The sequence below is a fragment of the Sinohyriopsis cumingii genome, chromosome 1, assembly GCF_028554795.1.
Source record: "Sinohyriopsis cumingii isolate HCF-2022 chromosome 1, ASM2855479v2, whole genome shotgun sequence".
Taxonomy (NCBI): Eukaryota; Metazoa; Mollusca; class Bivalvia; order Unionida; family Unionidae; genus Sinohyriopsis; species Sinohyriopsis cumingii.
Window position 1 is genome coordinate 86,596,682 of NC_142961.1, and position 17,110 is coordinate 86,613,791.

Here is a 17,110-nt window from a genome sequence, read left to right on the forward strand (position 1 = left end):
ATAGAGGCATACAAAAAAGAACTATGAAGACGGACGACAGACGAATGATCATGGGGTTTCAGTTTTATGGTGGTTTCTTTTCTCGCTTTTTTATTCTTTTTGTGTATAAAAGTGCAAAGTGGATTTTTAACTAAGTTAAATCCAAGCAAAAGGAGTACTCTGATTGCAGGATATAAAAATGTTCATTCTTTTTCTTTATTTATCAGAAGCTTCGCAGAACCTCAACCCACCCTAGTTATAAAATTATTATCAGAAGAGTACCAGATCCCCCACCGATATCCTTTGAGGTCACAGCGATGATTAAAAGATCATTGTTCTTAATGTAATAAATTTAGAGTATGCGCATTTGGTTATAGCGCTCCGTTTTAAGGAATTCATAGATTTGTGTGATTACTTGAGTGATTATTGGAATTCGGCGCAATGGAAATATCCCTAGCCCGAAATAATTAGCCAATTATTAGGAGCAAACGTCACGGAGTGAAGTGTTAATGAGTTTCCATGATGCCATGGTTCACTATTAGTCAATTCAGGCCAAAACCGAATGAATGTCCCTGTCGTAAGATAGTCCATATTAAAATCTAGTGGTGTACATTGGTGGTGTGACTGCAGTGGTAATATTTACGGTAGCAAACCGGTAAATTACACAAAGGAATAAATAAGAAGGGATTCGACATATACCGTTTATGTCGCCATGGGGGTAAATGTGGTGCAGTTGTATTGGCGAAATGTGCCTGGAAGGCATACATTGAATGGCCTAAGGTGGCGGAGTTAAAATAGTTCCCAGTGTCAGGGGATACTCGTATATTTTCTAAGGCGTGAACGGTTGGCGATACGGAAACATGATGTAGATAAACCATGCAGATGTCCGGTTGATATATATTTGGCAGGTTGTTTTATCTGTGGTCTTGCATTAATTAGAGTAAAATGTAGATATAGAATGGACACGTCGGGTTTTCTAATTTACAACTGAAGTTGTATGGAAGTCTTTGGAATGTTGGGGTAAACTTATGACTTCAAGCGAGAATCGCGCCAGGGTTTGACAACCGCTCGGTCAAGTAAGGATCCTTGGCTTGTAACAATACCATATTTCATTGCAATCCTTATACAAGTTCAAAAGTTACCTATATAATTTTTGATCTTCGGTTCTGAGCTAGACCTTTGAGAAAACGACCCGGTTCAAGTACGCAACACATCGTCTTGTTGAGATACAGGCACGTGTTAAGTGTCGTCGAAATCCCTGTATTTGTTAAAAAGTTAAAGAGAGGATACGAATATTGCCTATGAAACGTTCTGAACCTCAATTCTGACCTTGACCTTTGTACTACGGGACTTTTTTGTGAACGCTGCAAATCGACTTACTGAGATACATAATTGTCCTAAAGATAAAACTCCATGGAAAATATTTTCAAAGAAAATAACGTTGAATTCACAATTTATTAAAGATGAAAAGTTGTATATCAAAAAGAAATAAGAGAAATATGTTTTATTTAATGAAAATTGATTACCTGTTTAATTGCAAGTTAGATAGAGGGGATCTTAACTGTAGTCTAGAGCAGAATGTTCCTTGTCCTCTGCATAACGCATCATCAGAACATTCAGCATAACATTGTATATCGCATGATGGTAGAATCTATTAAATTTGTCTCTTGGTATTTTATAATTTGCTTAAACGAAATATCCTTGTACATGTCACATTTTTTATTGTTTAAAACGATACAGTTCTTAATACTCTTACATACTTTCTTTTCTTGTAGATAGGTTAGGAAGGTAAATAGCTTACATAAATCGACAAAGTTATTATATGAGAATGCCGTTAATTCCTCTATAGAAAGTCTTGGTGTTCTTAAATTTACCTGTACTTGTATCAATGCTCTTGTTTATATCATCATCCAAAGTAGCATACAGAATTCAGTATCAATCATCACCAATTTATTTTTGTCATCATAATGGTTTTGGAGCTCTATAAATAGATGTCGTACATAAGTATCGTACAATATTGTAAAGGCACCATCAACTGGTTTCGTTAAGTTTAAAATTTGTTTTGTGACTATCATTCTTACTAAGACCATACTTTAGTTTGGCTCTCCTTGAAAGCTTAAAGTATTTTTCTTGATTTGTACACATTCTTACTTTAGTTTCCTTTCTAAGATATTTTTATAAGTTTACCAAAAACATCTTTCACAGCTTTAAAGAAATCTGTTTTCGAAGACGTTGGTTGCTTTTTGTCTCAAACGTGTATTTAATCATGTGTATGATCTTAAAGACGTTTCCCGATCAAATAGAACTGCTCTTTGTATCTAAATGAGTTTTAATCCCAGCATGGCATACAACTTTAAATTATAATAACGGATGTCAAATCTCTCGAGGTTATTTAAATAATTTAGCTACTGAAGTTTGTACCATTTATATATTCTATCAATATCTTCTGTAATAGAGATAACTCAGACTTAAAAGGATTTAGTTTTTAGTACTAATGGATAAGATTTGAAACAGTCTTATAAATGCATTTGTGATTCTAAATCAACTTCTAGCATTCCTCCAAAACTTTAAATTTTACAAAACATTAAATGGTTTTCAATTTCATTTATTTTGCGACTCGTTTAAACATTTAAAGTTTATAACGTGCTTTATTGACTCATTGCCCAATCATTTAGACTGTTATTGTCTAGATATAAAAAAAAATCTAAGATTTCTGAACAAAAGAGTCACAGTCTCCATTTTTATCCCTTATTTGTTCTAATGTTCTATAAATTCACTATTTGGAACCCTCAGGGACATGCAGATTTCAACAAGATTCTACTTAGACAAGCAGGCAGGCGTGTTAGTAAATGGCGTTGTAAACAAGTCATACTCCAAGAATTTTATAAGGGCCCGTTTCTAGACCTAATATGTGGGTGCTATCCAGCGTTTCAAGAAGCGGACGTTCGCGTAAATCCACTTACAAATAGAACAGAATTTATGTTCAATAGCATTTATAACACAAATTTTTCATTTCCAACAGATAAATCCGATTTTTAAAAAAATCAAATGTAGATTTATCAGCGTTACCAGGTCATTATAAGAAATTGCTATTTTGACCCTAGACAGGTTCGGATCAAGTCAAGGACAGCAGAACAATTACCCACCAGTCATTTCATCATCATCATCATCATCATCATCATCATCATCAGTCGCGTAGTCTGGAAGACCGTTGGGGCACCGCACAAGACCTAACAACCAGCTTCCTCCATTCCCCTCGCTTTTCCGTCTTTCTCAATGAGTCGCTCAGTGTCAAGCCTGTCTACTCTCGAATGTTATCTTCCCACCGCTTTCTTTGCCCGCCTTTCTTCTTCCTTGTACAGTGCCTTGTAGGATTGCTTGGCAAGTCATGCTGATCGTGAGACATGCCCATACCACTGCAGTTTCCGTTTTTTCACTATGATCAGGAGGTCATCTTGAGGCTTAATGGCTTGTCTTATCCTTTGCCGTATTTCTTCATTAGTGATATGGTCTTTGTATGTGACGCAGAGAATCTTTCGGAAACATCTCATCTCTGTAGCTTGTATCCTTTTCTCCAAATCCGCTGTTATGGTCCATGATTCACAGGCATAGAGAAATATGGAGATCACCAGTGAGTGCATCAGTTTGACTTTTGAGCTGAGTGCGATGATCTTGTTCTTCCAGATGGGCTTCAGTTTTGTCAGCGCTGCTGTTGTCTGTGCAATCCTGGAGAGTATTTTAGGCTTCGATCCTTCATCTGTTACAGTTTTCAACAAATACTTGAAGCCGTGGACTGTTTATAGCTTTGTACCTTGGACCCTGATATCAGTGCTGATGCTCTTGATGTTGATGGTCATCATTTTGGTCTTCTCCGCACTAATTTCCATGCCATAGGTTGCAGAGGTTTTGTCAAGGCTCTCTACTAAGCTAACTAATTCTTGCTCATCTCCTGCTAGTCCATCAATGTCATCAGCAAAACGTAGGTTGGTGATTGTTCTGCCTCCGATGCTAACTGTCCCGGTATGCTTATCTAGCGCGTCTGCCATGATTCTCTCCAGAAAGATGTTGAATAGTATGGGAGAGAGCAAACAGCCTTGTCTGACTCCGATTGTCTTTCTGAACCAGTCTCCTATGCTGCCGTTGAATTGTGCTGCACTGGAGGCCTTGTCATAGGGGTGCTCTATTACTGTGATGAGGTTGGCATTGATGTTGTGCAGTCTCACGGTCGCCCACAAGGCTGCATGCCCTACCCTGTCAAATGCCTTCTTGAAATCCACGAAGACGTGGTACAGATCTTGCTGGTGTTGGAGGTACTTGTCACACAATATCCTGAGGTTGAAGATCTGCTCTGTTGTGTTGCACCCTGCTCTGAGCCCCGTCTGCTCCTCGGCAATTATCTTTCCAGCCTGTGGTTTTAGTCTGTTCAGCAGTATCCTTAACATGACTTTGCTTGGATGGCTTATGAGACTGTACGGTGGTTTTGACACTGTTGAAAGTTGCCTTTCTTGGAGAGAGTGATGATCAGTGATTGGGTCCATGGCGATGGCCATACTCCTGTTTGCCAGATCTTGTTGCAGATGTTTGTGAGGGAGATAATCATTGCTTCTCCCCCAGCTTGGATTAGTTATGCTGGGATGTTGTCCATTCCTGCTGATCTCACTGCGGCTTCTACTTCTTCGCGTATCATAGGGTGGTTGTCGTTGTTAGTTGCTGGAGGGACATTCAGTACCTCTGGATCTATTGCGGCTCGGTGGTTGTAAAGTTATGTGCGGTACTCTATCCCTCTTTTCAGAATATCATTTTCTTCTGTGAGGCAGTTTCCGGCTTTGTCATGTAAGGAGGTAACCCGCCGTTGTTTTGTGCTTGTTAGCACATGGACCAGTTGGTATGCTTTCCTGCTTTTGTTCCTTTTCAAGTTTCCCTTATTGTCTTTGGACATTTCTTCTATCCGGTTCTCTTTTGGTTTTTTCAAGCTTTTATCGTCTTCCCGGTTGACTGCCTTGTACAGCTCTGCCCCTTTTGTATTGTTCTTTTTCTTCTTCAGTTCCCTCCTCACACCGGTTCAGAACCTCAGCTGTGACCCAGGGTTTCTTGACTAGGCGATGTCTACCGAGGATATCGCTGGCTGTTTCGGTTGTTGCTGTATTGAAGGTGGTGATCAACGTGTCCATGTCGGTATTGTCAGCATCGAGGATAGTGAGCGGTGCAAATTTCACACCAATCATTGCCTGGAAGGCTTTTGCTACTTCGGGATCCTTCAATTTCTCAAGATCAAATTTTATTCTTGTGTGGCTCTCTTTCTTGGCCTTCTTTAGATGTAGCCTGAAGGTCATCATCACCAGATCGTGGTCACTTCCTATATCCGCTCACAAGTCATTTACCCCCAGTCAATTACCACCTAGTTAATTACCTTCCGGTCAATCACCCCCTGAACAACTACCCTCATGGCATGGTTATTTCAAAGAAGCACGTACACTGAATAAAAAAGTAAATCCAGAATCAGAATAGTGTCATTAGATATTGATAACAAAAAATGCCTTCATGTGAGAAAGTGGATATCCTGGTATTATATCTTTAACCCGCCTACGCTGTGTGTAACATATGCTCATTTAAAATATAATTTCCTGTAAACAACCTGGTTTTATGACCGTAATTAAGTGGTGCACTTCCTTCTAATTTGTACAAGTTCAACAAATCTCAAATTGCTCAGGTATTATGTATGTAATCCTCCTATTCTACGCATAATGCTGGTGTGAAAACGGTAATAATGATTAAAGCCCTCCTTAGTATTGAATATTGTAGCCTTTGATGTCACTTTACAGAATTCAAGAAGCTTTTAGTTAATCAGGATTTGTGGCCTTTGATGTCTCATTATTTAAAGACGGAAGTGACCATGCATAATTCAGTCGATACAGGTATGCTGCTATACAAATACTAAAATAAAACCAATACTTTATACAAAGGAATAACCATGAAATGAAGATAGTTGTCCAGGGCTTAATTGACACCGGGGGGGGGGGGGGGCTAGGGGGTGATTGACTGGGGAGTAATTGACTGGGGGGAGGGGTAATTGTCCTAGAACCCAGGTCAAGTGTTGGGGTTGGTTTCCAAAATTTCAAAAGGGCCATGACTTTCCTCGAGAGGTCACCAAAGCGAAAATATCTGTCTATTTATTCAAAGTGTGCATAATACTCAATAAAAGTGCACAAAAAGAAAACAATGGTCAAATTTAAATTGACAAGTTTTTGTGTGTGTACGTTTTTTTTAGCCCAGAGGGGATGCGGAAGCCCCTGAAACCCCCATCCCCTCTATCCGGACATGCAGGAGTTACCTATTGTATTTCTTGCAAACTGATAACAAAATCCTGTCGATGAACGAAAACAACAGTGACAAATGTAGGATTTTTTGTCACCATAAATGTAGGAAATTAATTTCTAAGTTAATTTCATTTCTCCGAATTGTTGAAATTATGATTACTCACATGAACATTATTTTTATTCAATCATCTTCAAATTACGCATTTTCACTTGTTAAGATGTTCGAGGTCATGATTAATTGAAGTGGTTTTAATTCTTCTACCTGTTTTTGTTTGACTTTTGAAAGTTATTCGAAGTCCTGTGGGAGTAGGGTTGTTCAGTAGAAAAACCGGAAGATGGAAGTGATGTCATCTTCTAATTCTGGAAGCGCTCAATCGCACCTGCTTTATGTTTCTTCAGAATATGTCTTCGGTTAAACATAAGTGTTTTAAAAACCTATCTGTAGTTAATATTAAACAATAACATAAATAAATAGGGCTTATTTGAATCAAACAAGGAAGAAAGCCTTGAATTACGATGAAGATTTTTATTTTCTCCTAAAATTCAACAAATTAAGTTCAAGTCTCATTAGTCACACTAATTTTCTTATCTTACAATATATTTTCTGGTAACATACATCACGGTTTTCATGGACTATTTGACAAAACGTGTATACTAAATCTGCAATTACACATCTCGATGTGATGGCAAAATTCATTAGCACCCACGGCGTCCCTTTATTGGTGTGGTCCCTCTCAGAATCATCACAGAGAGGACCCCCTATTGCCAAAAGGTTAAATGTTTTTATGTCTGTATGTTGTTCCATTAGGTGTGATATTGTACATTGTGAAAATCATATCGGATTTTGATTAAATTTTACGAAATTTTGATTTGGGTCTGTGCATATCCCTAATGTTTTATATAGACTCATTTAGTAAACCAAAGCTGGTTTATTGTACCTTTCTTTAATTAGTGATCTTTGCCATAGATTGATGTTGTCGAGTGTTTGTTTTATGTATTTTGCTATATTGTTGTGTATGTTATCTTGTGTTATTGTTTGGACGGCATTTGTAAGAGATCAAATCTTTGTTCAAGTTGTATCTATTTAGAGGGCTATCTAGAAAATAAAATAAAATGGTCTTTTACTGAATACGGCTCCTCACAAGTGGGAGTTTATTTTATCCTACCAATTTCTATCTATTTCTTAGTTTGTTATAGAGAGTATAGAAGAAAATTAGAAGAAAAAAAGAAAAAAGAAAAAACAAACAAAGTTAAAATACATTGAGTGAGTGTATGTTATGTGTGTGGTTTACCATCTCGTAGTTGTTAGTAATGTTTCCTATGTTCCCCAAAGTTGTTGTATTCGTTATGTTTTTGTTTTTTTATTGACCGCCCCTATGGGGAGATCACGTGTGACCCGTACTACCTCGCGTTAGCCACGTAGCATTGGTATCACACCATCATGCGCTCCTTACTCGGTTCGGTCAATACCCTGTCCATATTGTGTTTATTGATGTACCTATCATTGTTAAGATTTAAAAGGTTCTACGAGATAGTAATATTAATAATTGGTTTTCTTAGCTCTAGTATGGTCTGCCTCCTTACTGGATGGGAGGAGGAGAAAAATAATTAAAGAAGAAATATAACGAATAATCAAATAATTTTAGCGTTTAGTCCAAATAAATGCATCATTTGGCAGAGGCTGTGATGAGGTGAGTGACTTTTGGGAGGGCGTGAACGAGTAGATCAGTCCCGCACTCAGCTGGAATCACCCCTATAAGGGGGGTAAACCAGTTCCATCCCCCAATCGTCCCATGTCTCTCGTCTCATACTGTATGTGTACAAATTATTTAAGGGGCAGCCATAGTTACGTTTGGAACTCTGTGTCTTCTTAAAACTATTTCTATGATTATTGTGATGAATAGTATGTGACATTTGCATTTAATCTTTTTAAGGTTTTGATTAGTCTATGACGTTGATGAGGGTATGATGAAGGGGTGAGGAACCGGCCCTGGCACGCACACTAGCTGGTATCTCCCTCCTAGTGGGGTGATAAACCAGATCCATCCCTCACCCGTCCCCCCTCCCACCTTCACACTTTTTAAACCCTTCAAGGGTGATTTAAATTAAAACAGTTCTCTTCTTTTGGACTTTATAACATTAATTATAATATCCTTTAAGTCTTTCTACAATCCATCATCATAGATTTAATTTGTGTATAAAAAGTGACTATCTTGCACTCTTCCTTGTTTTTGTAGTAATACTTGTTTTATTTTGTCTCTTGCAGACGCCGTTTGGGGGCAGTGGAGTGTCATATGTTTTTTTGAGTCCACAGCCTGCCCACATAGATGACACGGAGACATAAGATGGATAATATGTCTATTGAAGGCTTCCTCTCAGGTCATCCAGGCATCATGCCAGAATAAAATCATCATTGTTTTGTTGGAGCGGGATTTGATGCCCTCTCATTTTTTCCAAATTTGCTTCCAATTTAACATTGGATTTTTTGCCACTACGGGCATTTTAATATTTAAAAACAAGTTTTAGTTAGGTTTTAGATAGATTTTATAATTTTCAACTATTTCCCAATAATATTTCCGTAGAGGTACATGAATATGGCCTCCCACGTATATTGGATTGTTTCTTGTAGGCTCCTGAGTCTATTAATTACATACGATATTTGCTTATTACATAGGTGTGGTAGTCCAAAGCCACCCTCACTTTTGGGTATCTATAGTAGTTTTTTTGGGAAGATAGTGTATTTTTTTAATTCCATATGAAGTGGATGATTCTATCTTCTAGTGAATTTAGCATTGTTTTAGTTAAGTTTAATGTATTTGTGATATAAATGATCTGACTATATATAAAGTCAGATCATATATATATATATATATATATATATATATATATATATATATATATATATATATATATATATACCTTTGAAAAATAAGTTAGGTGGCCTTCATGGCCCTGTACTGTTCGATACTTGTCACATATTTTGCTTTTTTTCCTTGTAAGGGAAACAGCTCTTCTTTTAATTTCTGGGTTTTTTGTTCTAGATCCCCTTTCGAGGATAATTTTTTTTTCCATTTCTCGAGCACCGCGCTCATCTGATGTCCTATTTGTATGAACGCCTTAATTTCTTTATCTGTTGGGAGTTTTGGCGTCGATTGCGTTCTTGTACGCTTCAATTGCTGTTGAAAAATAATTTAGGTGGCCTTCATGGCCCTGTACTGTTCGATACTTATTACATTTTTTTCCCTTGTAAGGGAAACAGCTCATCTTTTAATTTCTGTTTTGTTTTTTTTTCTAGATCCTCTTTCGGGGATAATTTGTTTTCATTTCTCGAGCACCGCGCTCATCTGGTGTCCTATTTGTTTGTATGTACGCCATAATTTCTCTCTCTGTTGGGAATTTTGGCGTCGATTGCGTTCTTTTACGCTTCAGTTGCTGTTTTCGGGTTGAAGTATGTGGTGTAACTATTTTCTCATCTTTGGTAGGTCGTTTTTCCCTGGAGCCGTGCAGGGGGTGGGGTTTTCTTTTCGGATGGAACTCATACCCATTCGCTTTCGTTTATGATACTGCTTGGAACATAGCTACGTTCAGCAATCTCATAAACTGGAGCTACAGTATTTTCTGTAAGAATTGTTTTGTATTTTTTGTACCTTTGTTGTTGTTTAGCCTTTTTCTTTTTTGTTTCTTCCTTTCTGCAGAGCTAGTTTGTTCGTAGCTTTGCCAAGGGGTTGAATCTGTACTAGGGGTTTGGTCCCGCACAATGATTTCCAGTTGGGCTTCTGGAATATCTATTTGCGGTTCCAGATTGTGTTGTTTCATTCCGGTTTCCTCCACCGGTTCTGGTACAGCTAGTATTTCCTGTTCTACGTGCTCATCCATTTTCTGGAGTTTAGCTGCATAGGTTGCTTTTGGTATGGGGTTGGGGCAATCCCTGGGAAGGTGTCCTGTTTTTGTACATCTACTACATGTCCTAATGTAATGGCACCCTAGATACCAGGTCTTAACTCTAAATCCCATAACATGCAAAAATGGGGGCAACATTTTGGCATCCTCTTTACTTAAATAGAGGATCCTCCCTCCAGTGAGAATGGATGGATATCCTCAAAAAGTTGCCATTTTGTCCCTCACTGTTTTTGTGCCATACTTTTTTCTCAATATTGTTTTTTAACTCTTGGTGAGAGCTGAGCAGTGGACTTCAGTTAGTCTCTCCCCTAGCATACGTTTAATGGCTGGTGGGGCCCCAATTCTGATATTATTCCTCTTGATCTCGAAAAAGGAGTCATTAGGGTAAATGAGTATGTTTTTCTTTGGGAAAATGAAGCATTTCCCCCTCCCACCATTTTGCAATCCCTTTATGTCTTCTACACTTGTCCCTTTATTGACCATATGCTGAAGTAGTTCAGCAGGTCCTGGGCGGTCCTTCTCCGGAATATCCGAGAGATCAAGGACCTGACATCCCTGTTCTATCAAAGCTTTTAGGATTCTCCCCTCTTGGTTTGTTTCCAAGTCAGTAGGGAAGTAGGACCCTAGTTTTGAAATTTTTTGTGTTTTGCTGCATGGCAAACAGATAATTTCAGATTAAACAATTTAAACAACACATGAAAATTTCAACAATATAAACAATAGAAAAGTAGTATCAATATATATTTACCTGGCAGAGAGTTCCAAATTATAAAAAAAAATAGAAATCCGTTTGATATTACACTAAATGAATGTGAATATGTCAATCTCTGACTTCCTGAGTGCAAAGAATTTTTCCGCTGTGAACCTCGCTCACTATTCTTTCTCAAACAGCTGTCTACGTCCAACCTTTGCTCCCAATTGCTTGCGTAGGCGGCATTGTACTGAGCCACGGCGTCCCAAATATACCCATTACGGACAAGGGAAGAGAATTCGGTAACAGACCAAATGATTTGTTCTGCAACAAAAATGGGAACATTTATCAGCGAATTACGTCACCTTACCATCCTCAGACTGGCGGTCAAAAGAAAAGATACAACAAAACATGGTGTAACATGATCGCGTCGTATGTAAATGACCAATCCAATAAATGGGATAAGATAGTGTCACGTATTTTGTCTTCTCATAGAACGGCTGATCATGCCTCTACAAAGGAAACGCTTTTTTCCATTTTTATGACAGACATGCGCACATACCCTAGATATATCTTCAGTATCTGAGAACGAGTCGGATAATGTGTCTTTTAAGCGAAGATGCGACGCCTTTATGCAGTGATCACGTGACAGGGAAACCACTTCAGGCAGTATCAAGCAAAAGAGAGAAATACCATGATGCAAAGATAACTGGCAACAAAGCAACACCGAAGTGTGGGCGGAGAACAAGTTGACGGCTAACAGGACACGACCGTTCACAATAACCTCGATAAGAAAAGACGGAGTATTCACTCTGCACGTTATAAAAGCTTCATTATATGGAAGTAGGTTAAAGCTATACAAACAGAAAGGAGACGATGGCAACCAGGACAGATCCTCTCAAACAAAGGACATATCGGCTCAGAGCATTCCAGAAAAACTACTGCCCTTTAAGAAAAGAACGGTTGAACAAAAACCTGAAAATATGGTTAAAGAAGAACTTACTGTAAATGTTGGTAGTACAAGTGCACCAAGCACAATTTAAGTTTCGAGATGTGGACAGCAAATAGCAGAGTGATCAATCAAAATTATTTCATCATACTGTTAAAAACAGTCATAATGAAATGGGTATTGCCCGTTCAATCAAACGATATGCAGTGCTGATCAAGACGATAAGAATGTGAGAGGACGACAACTGTCTGTTTGGGGTACAAACATATCATCTTGTACGTGATGCTGTTGTAATGTTCATGAAAGAAACTATATACCCTTTTACACATGTTGAACCTCAACCAATGAACAAATATATTAAGCAGACGAATTGAGGCGGTGATTTGGGGATACAATTGGAAATACTGTCCTTCGCTACACTCATAGACACGGCAGTGCATGTATTTTGTGAACAGGGAGAATTGGCGGAAAGACTACACGTACATGAGAACTGTGTAACCCATTGGGTACCAGTCTGACTCTGCAACCTTTGAAAATTTGCACCAATATTTTGAGCCAGTATTAGATGTCACTGTATACCTTACATATTCGTTAAGAATTTTGTTTACTTTAATTGTAGAAAATATTATTAAGAGGAATTAATATAATCTTGTCGAGCAAACAATCGAAGGGATGCAGATATTATAAAAGAATTCATGGGAACAAAAAAACAACTTTTATGTTAAGGCATTCAGAGACAGTGCGGATAACATTCCGTGCATTTCGAACATATCTGGATAAATTGATTCAAATGTTTTTGATCTGTTATGTGTTTGGGGATACAATTGGAAATACTGTCCTTCGCTACACTCATAGACACGGCAGTGCATGTATTTTGTGAACAGGGAGAATTGGCGGAAAGACTACACGTACATGAGAACTGTGTAACCCATTGGGTACCAGTCTGACTCTGCAACCTTTGAAAATTTGCACCAATATTTTGAGCCAGTATTAGATGTCACTGTATACCTTACATATTCGTTAAGAATTTTGTTTACTTTAATTGTAGAAAATATTATTAAGAGGAATTAATATAATCTTGTCGAGCAAACAATCGAAGGGATGCAGATATTATAAAAGAATTCATGGGAACAAAAAAACAACTTTTATGTTAAGGCATTCAGAGACAGTGCGGATAACATTCCGTGCATTTCGAACATATCTGGATAAATTGATTCAAATGTTTTTGATCTGTTATGTGACTGGGATGAGTTTGAGGACAAAAAATAAAGAGAAACCGAGTAGATATTGCCCATGTTCAAACGAATACCTCTGCAAAAATAAAACATCCTACCAATGTACGTAATATTAATATACATGCTCGGGTTCAAAGGCCATTAGAGTAATTTGTAAGATGTTTACCTTACACTGTAAGTTTCACAAAACGTGCAAGACTGTGTTTCATTTGCTATGATGTCTTTATAGTAGGTGGATTATGTAAATAAACCTTTGGAAAGGTTTATAGTGCTCATTGAAAATTTTTAAGGTCACATGCCATACTCGAACATTTTTCTTTTTACATCAGCTTTGCATTATGTGATTAAAAGTAGTTATACTTGCACAAAAATAATTTTAAAAAATTATCAAGTATAAAGATGAAACAATAATGTAAGTACTCGAAATACAAGTATAAAATGCTGTTAGTTATGATTTCCCACCTATAGTGGATACCAACCGGAAATGACGTACATTTATCCCCACAAGAGGAGGCACACGCTTCTTGTTATTGAAAAAAAAAACACTATACACTATGGATAGGGAGCATTTAGATGAAACTATTGAAAACGAATTTGCTGTTCAGCCTTGTATGTATGAGCCTCTTCCAAAAAAAGTGCCACTCCTCCTTCTGTGAGAAATTCATACACGGAGCATTGTAAATAGTGCTGCAAAAATAGAATTCCCCTATTACTTTCCAGTAGACTTTTTTGCATGTTGCCCTGTTTATTGAGCACTATATGAAAACTGAACTCAGTGATTTAAAAAAAATGAAACTGGATGAATTTACCAATGCAGTTTTTGTTAGTATATTATTAATTACAAATTACTTAAATGTTTTATTTATTAAATGTGAGTCTGAATTTCCGACAGAACTCGATGTACAACTTATGAAAGCTTTGATGTATGCAAAAAACTCCACCGGACATTGTGATTTTTAAAACAAGCTTTAATATATATATATATATATATATATATATATATATATATATATATATATATATATATATATATATATATATATATATATATATATATATATATATATATCATGGCTGATTCTACAGACGTATGCACCTATAATGATAAACGTTACAGAGTAATACCTCATATATTTTTTTGCAAAACCGTTCTGAGGCCATATTAATTATAATATTGATAAGTAAAGAGCTTGATCAAAGTCTACATTCTACACGTTCAAAAAGTATTATGACTGTTTTAAACATAGTATTGTATATCTGCAGTAACATTATTGTACTATAAACTTTATTTAATATATTTTACGTTTCTATCCCTCCTCTCATATCTAACATAGAGCTTTCTACGGGATATAGGAGGTCCAAAGTTCTCGTGTTCTTCTCTCTTATATTCGGCATTCTCTGGGAAAACAGTAGGCACTGCTGTCTTTAACAAATTCAGTTGTACAGCAATAAATTTCATCATGGAAGGAGGATGTAAAAGCAAATGTCCTCAAAATACCGTTTGCACAAGCGGGATGTTGCTGGTGGCATAAATGGTACAACTTTCCCATCCATCACCCTATTCGATCCCACAACTTCAATCCACTTTTATCGGTAAACAGGGTCTTTCGGAAAACGAAAGAACTCTTGTGTCCCATCATCTCTCATTTGCTTACATCCATATGCAACACAGTGCACCATGTTTTGCTGTAGGAAGGCATGATCTTTAAGATATATCGCATAGACATTTACGCGGAAAAATTAAACACATGAATGGCTAGGTTGAATAGAAGGGATAAATGTATGTCATATCCGTTTTTGTCTCGCGGAAACTATCGATTGTTTACGGAGATTGCCGAATATTTTTTTTTCTTCATTTGAAAAACTGATTTTAAGTCTAACTAAAATTTCTCATGCTGTTTATATATAATAAACGCGTTTCTGTTATGACTTTAATAATATCACACTTTTGTACAATATTTGTGAACAGTGATCTTTAAGAGTTTACCTTGGAGCTCACTATTCACCTAATATAGTCTGCATTATTTTCACAAGGTAAAACAGTTGTTATTCACACACACACAAACACACACAAACACACACACACACACACACACACACACATATATATATATATATATATATATATATATATATATATATATATATATATATATATATATATATATATAGAGAGAGAGAGAGAGAGAGAGAGAGAGAGAGAGAGAGAGAGAGTTTTTACAGGGAATTTGATTTAATTCCCATAGGATCGAATGTGGCGCAATGCAATATATTGCGTGTTAAAACTACAATACCATACACGGTAAATTACCGCATAGTTCTTTGAGTGATGCTTACCGAAAGCAATGGAAAAATCTCTGAAGGTCGACTGTTCGAGTTCAATGAAAATGTTACGTGAAGCAATGCAATATATATGTTTTTACCAGAACCAATAACATGAATGGATGGATTTATTTGGGTTTTACGGCCAATCGACAGCTTTTCATTCATTAGATGTCGCCGATCACTCAGCACCATGGTCACTAAATAAGCGACACTGCCATCTGGAGATTTACTATCCAATTTTGGATATTATGACTTCGCCGACCAACTCTGAGGTCACGTCTGTATGTTAAGAGCAACATATTAGTTCCAAAAACGTGACTCCATTACCACGTTAATTTTTATGACTTACAGAAGTTAGTCTAATATATCTCATGGAAGAAAATTTTCAACTAAGCAAAAAAATTTCCAAAACAAAGTGTTAATAAGTGTTTTTACATAGTGTAAAATTGCCAATGCTTATTGGATTTCTTCCGTTGTCAAATCTTAATTTTCTGAGATGACTAGTTTTGCAATTGTAAAGCTCTTCAATTTTGGAGGTAAATAAATCTTGCTTGTAGTTCGCAATCCCATAGTTCCTAAGTAGAAGTGATCGGTTGTCAACAAAAAGAAAAACAACAATAACAACCACAAAAAAAAGCAAACGGCTTGTGAAGTTTTGATTCGCTGATTTTGAGGATGAATCATGCTTGTAATGTATGGAATGTGACATTTGGGGACGATTTCACAAATCCAGCCTACATCATTTCGAGCTATAGGCATTCATGAAACCACAAGAACACAGCCAACACTCCTTGTACGCGCAGTTAGTTACAACACGGTAAAGCGATCTTACAAAAGTAAAATTCTAAAATGCCTGCGCAATTTTAAAGCGTTATTTTAATAAAAAGAATTATCGTTTTTAAATTAACCTACCTTTGCAACTTGAGAAACATTGAATGATAAAATCTTATTTAATCTGCATATATTTAAACGGCGATCATTTTATTTCAAATTGACAATAAAATGAATAAATTATATCTATTGGTATTCATAAAAATGGCGAGATGACTTGGGTGATACATCATTCAGTTACTCTGAAATCATGAGTCAGTCAATTATTGGACTTGGGGATCAATCATATATTTACTCTGCAGTCATAGTTCGATCAATTGTTTACTATCAAACTAAAACTCGATCATTGATTGATTTTGTTTTGCAAGCCCCATCGACCTTCGAAGATGCAGTCGTCGTCCTTTAATACATGCATTTATTTACTGTAAAATACAGATATTTAATTGGCGTAAATGTTATATGCACATAACTGTACAAGTCCAACTCGATGCTTTTAGCTGCGGATATTAACGAGTCGTAAAAGGCGACGGGTATGTTTCCACAGACTAAACGTGCAACAGACAGTAAACATTTTGTAACGAAATTTAAAAAATTTAGAAAACGCTGAAAATAGACATCTTTTAAATGAAAAACTCCAATGTGACCGAACTTTTATATATCTTATCTTTATACTATATTAAACATGCTTGTTTAAGACTTGAAAATATAAGTAGTATTTCAAGGTCATAATCAACGTTTTCCCGTTTGCTTAGCTTGGCTCCATGCTAAATAATTAAAACAATCAAACGTCCCGTGTGATAATTTGTATAAACTGGCATAATTTTATTATGATGGGTCAACCAACTATGTTTCATAAATGGGTTAAACAAAATAATTAGTTGAA